The following is a 4,718-nucleotide window of genomic DNA, read 5'->3' as shown; positions in this document are numbered from 1 at the left end:
GAGAGAGTGGCCTTTCAGGGAGTAATTGTACCAGTCACCCAGACTTGACCTCAGGTCGGACAACCTGGTGAGTTCCATGAGCACCTGACAACTTTGGGGGTAGAGGGTGTCACATAAAAAGGACTTAAAGCAAGCAGCTAAAAGGAGGGAATGGTTGGAAATGCTCCGGGGCTCTCAGGAATCAAGGGCAGTGCTGGGGGATGGGTGGATGACACACAAGCAACGGGACCAAAGAGGTGTCCTGCTCAGCAGTCACAGGCGAGGGCAGGGGAGCCAGCAGGCAGGTGAGGGGAGCAAAGACGGGGTCCTGAAGGTGAGTCTCTAGAGGCTGGGCCAGAAGAAAGCCACACACCATGCTCCAGTGATGAAACAGAAAAACAGGAGTTGGCAGATGAGGGTGGTTGTGTCACTGGATGAGGATGTTGGGTGGAAGAGCCTTGCAGTAGCCATCACAAGGTCACAGGGACAACATGGCCGCTAGTCCACAGAGGGCTCCATCCAGCCTGGGTGGGAAGGCGTGGCCTAACAGAGGTGGTCCATTGACAACTGTGTGGTAGGAGGCACAGAGGTCCTCATGTCAACAGTGACCCTTTTTGACAAAGAACTGGCAGACTGGGCAATCAGATTTGTCTTCCTTAATCTGGGGGTCATCATTGGGCAAGCAGGTATTCTTGATAAGAGACCAGCTTTTGAGCCTTTGAGGGTTTTTCTGCTCTTTGTGAAAGCTTCCCCTGCAAGGACCCCCATGGCCTGGCCCTGGAAAAAGAGGGTCAGCATTGAACTCCCACCCACTGTGACCGTAGCGGCCAGACCCAGGGCAAGGGCCTCTACCTGGGGGTGTGGGGAGGTGGGAGACAGCAGTGGTGGGACCCTCGGTGCCCTTGTGAAGGGCTGACTTGGGATCACCAGGCTTTCCATTGGCCACATGGGGAGGGCCCAGAAAGCTGGATGGCCCAGTGAGACTCCCATCCCCCTCATCTCTAGCCTCTTCCTGCTCGGACCATGGGGGCTGCTGCTGTCATGGGGGCTGCTGCTGTCACGGGGGCTGCTGCTGTCGTGAGGGCTGCTGCTGTCATGGAGGCTGCTGCTGTCCTGGAGGCTGCTGCTGTCACGGGGGCTGCTGCTGTCGTGAGGGCTGCTGCTGTCATGGAGGCTGCTGCTGTCCTGGAGGCTGCTGCTGTCACGGGGGCTGCTGCTGTCGTGAGGGCTGCTGCTGTCATGGAGGCTGCTGCTGTCCTGGAGGCTGCTGCTGTCACGGGGGCTGCTGCTGTCGTGAGGGCTGCTGCTGTCATGGAGGCTGCTGCTGTCCTGGAGGCTGCTGCTGTCACGGGGGCTGCTGCTGTCGTGAGGGCTGCTGCTGTCATGGAGGCTGCTGCTGTCCTGGAGGCTGCTGCTGTCACGGGGGCTGCTGCTGTCGTGAGGGCTGCTGCTGTCATGGAGGCTGCTGCTGTCCTGGAGGCTGCTGCTGTCACGGGGGCTGCTGCTGTCGTGAGGGCTGCTGCTGTCATGGAGGCTGCTGCTGTCCTGGAGGCTGCTGCTGTCACGGGGGCTGCTGCTGTCGTGAGGGCTGCTGCTGTCATGGAGGCTGCTGCTGTCCTGGAGGCTGCTGCTGTCACGGGGGCTGCTGCTGTCGTGAGGGCTGCTGCTGTCATGGAGGCTGCTGCTGTCCTGGAGGCTGCTGCTGTCACGGGGGCTGCTGCTGTCGTGAGGGCTGCTGCTGTCATGGAGGCTGCTGCTGTCCTGGAGGCTGCTGCTGTCACGGGGGCTGCTGCTGTCGTGAGGGCTGCTGCTGTCATGGAGGCTGCTGCTGTCCTGGAGGCTGCTGCTGTCACGGGGGCTGCTGCTGTCGTGAGGGCTGCTGCTGTCATGGAGGCTGCTGCTGTCCTGGAGGCTGCTGCTGTCACGGGGGCTGCTGCTGTCGTGAGGGCTGCTGCTGTCATGGAGGCTGCTGCTGTCCTGGAGGCTGCTGCTGTCACGGGGGCTGCTGCTGTCGTGAGGGCTGCTGCTGTCATGGAGGCTGCTGCTGTCCTGGAGGCTGCTGCTGTCACGGGGGCTGCTGCTGTCGTGAGGGCTGCTGCTGTCATGGAGGCTGCTGCTGTCCTGGAGGCTGCTGCTGTCACGGGGGCTGCTGCTGTCGTGAGGGCTGCTGCTGTCATGGAGGCTGCTGCTGTCCTGGAGGCTGCTGCTGTCACGGGGGCTGCTGCTGTCGTGAGGGCTGCTGCTGTCATGGAGGCTGCTGCTGTCCTGGAGGCTGCTGCTGTCACGGGGGCTGCTGCTGTCGTGAGGGCTGCTGCTGTCATGGAGGCTGCTGCTGTCCTGGAGGCTGCTGCTGTCACGGGGGCTGCTGCTGTCGTGAGGGCTGCTGCTGTCATGGAGGCTGCTGCTGTCCTGGAGGCTGCTGCTGTCACGGGGGCTGCTGCTGTCGTGAGGGCTGCTGCTGTCATGGAGGCTGCTGCTGTCCTGGAGGCTGCTGCTGTCACGGGGGCTGCTGCTGTCGTGAGGGCTGCTGCTGTCATGGAGGCTGCTGCTGTCCTGGAGGCTGCTGCTGTCACGGGGGCTGCTGCTGTCGTGAGGGCTGCTGCTGTCATGGAGGCTGCTGCTGTCCTGGAGGCTGCTGCTGTCACGGGGGCTGCTGCTGTCGTGAGGGCTGCTGCTGTCATGGAGGCTGCTGCTGTCCTGGAGGCTGCTGCTGTCACGGGGGCTGCTGCTGTCGTGAGGGCTGCTGCTGTCATGGAGGCTACTGCTGTCGTGGGGCTACTGCTGTCGTGGGGGCTGCTGCTGTCACGGAGGCTGCTGCTGTCATGGGGGCTGCTGCTGTTGGGCCTGCTGCTGTCATGGAAGCTGCTGCTGTCACAGATGCTGCTGCTGTCACAGAGGCTGCTGCTGACTCTGCTGCTCTTGTTGGGCATCGTGGCTGTGGCAATGGCTGCAGTGCGATTTGTAGGGCAGTCAGGAGAGCTGCTCTTCCTCAGCTCCTGCTGTTTCCGTGGGGATGCCAATCTCAGCTCCTGAACACCTGAGTGACCTGCCCCATACCCAATGCCTGGTAAAGGCAGGCAGCATGTGACCCAAGCTGGCCCAACGAGAGGCTTTCCGTGGGCATCATGTACACTGAAGCAGGAGTGAGAGGCCCTCTTTTCTGTGGGGTTGCTACTCTTGACATGACATAAGCCTAGTTTGAGCAGCACCCCATGCCAAGTAGATATGACCCGTTTGTATTAGAAGGGAAAGTAGAAGCCAATTTACTGAGATAAGCAAAGATGAGCTGGGGAGAGAGAGAGAGGGAGGTAGGCAGAGAAAGAGAGAATAGTGACAGTATTTGCACCACTGTGTCCAGCCTCCCCTGAGACCATCTCTCTGACTGTCTTCCCAGCCACACGAGTGAGCAAATCCTCCTTATTCATTTACATGTTATGCTCTGGAGCAGAGGACGGTGCTGGCGATGGGCTGTGGGAAGGTGAGGCGCTGCCTCACAGTGAGTATTGGCTCTTTGCCCTCCCTGTGAAGGAGTGGGGCTTAGATGTGTCAGGTCACATGGTGTCCTGGGTCAGTCTCACGTGAGCACGGCTCTCCAGCACATAGTCTCTGTTCCCCAGACTCTTTCAATCTAGTCAAGGAGATAAGACAACAAACAGGACAATCTGAGTCAGTTCACAACATTCATGGCGTGCCCGTTGGCATGGCAGTGCTGTGCAGAGAAGGACACAGGTGGGGCTCACAGAGTCACTGGGGGCTTCTTGGTGGCTGTGGCTCCTGATCAAGGTCTGGCTTAGAGGGCCGGTCAGAGTTTGGAACATCAGCTCTCCACTTGACAGAATAAAGTTATTATTCTCTTCACCTTTTAGACTTTTAGAACAGCTGGAAGTACTTGATTCCTACTTTTCTTGAAGGTTTCTCTTTTCATCTTACTCTTTCTTTCTCCCAAGGATTATCAGGGCCACGCCAAAAGTGCAGGGCTAATTCGGGGCTTAGCAACCAGGACCACCAGCTCTCACTGCTGGGCAGAAGACCCCCTCTCATTCCCATGAGGTTGGACAGGGGATGAGGCTACCTGTTCCCTGCCCTCTCAGTGTTATTGTGACCCACCAGTGACATAAGCTGAACAATAACACTCAAGAGCAGCAAGCAGCATAAAATGCCAAGTGTTATCAATTAACACCTCTCAGCTCCAAAACCAAAAGACATTACCCAAAATGAAAGGACCAGGACCTTGCAAATTCAGTGTGGTCCTTTTTCATAAATGCCAGGACCAGACGGAATAGGTGGCCTCCATCGAGTCTGTTGTTTTGGCCAATGATTCTGAAGGATTTTCGTAGTTTTCAGTATTTACATGGAAAAATCTTATTCAAGAAATTATGAATGAGACAATAACTGTGCATTTGTTGAACTCCCTGCAACTTATAAACTATTTTATATCTATAGACTCATGAGAAAATGCATACAGTAGTCCCTCCTAATCCATGGGGGATATGTTCCAAGATCCCCATGGATGCCTAAAACCATGGACAGCACACAACTCTATATGTGCTATGTTTTTTTCCTGTAAGTACATGCCTTTGATAAAGCCCAATTTATAAATTAGGTACAGTAAGATATCAACAACAATAACTAATAACAAAATACATCAATTTTAACAATATACTACAATAAAAGTTATGTGAATGTGCTCTCTTTCTCTCTCGAAATATTTTATTGTACTGTGCTCGCCTACTTTTGAA

General features: G+C 56.4%; 2 pseudogenes; both read right to left on the bottom strand.

Moving 5' to 3' along the window:
- Window positions 1-457: 457 nt before the first annotated feature.
- Window positions 458-1,292, bottom strand: LOC103581635 (annotated as a pseudogene).
- Window positions 1,289-2,228, bottom strand: LOC103581634 (annotated as a pseudogene).
- Between the last annotated feature and the right edge of the window lie 2,490 nt (window positions 2,229-4,718).

Source organism: Galeopterus variegatus, unplaced genomic scaffold, assembly GCF_000696425.1.
Source record: "Galeopterus variegatus unplaced genomic scaffold, G_variegatus-3.0.2 Scaffold13553, whole genome shotgun sequence".
In the NCBI taxonomy this organism is placed as follows: Eukaryota; Metazoa; Chordata; class Mammalia; order Dermoptera; family Cynocephalidae; genus Galeopterus; species Galeopterus variegatus.
Note: the sequence above shows the minus strand (reverse complement) of the source record. Positions and strands in the feature narration are given on the sequence as shown.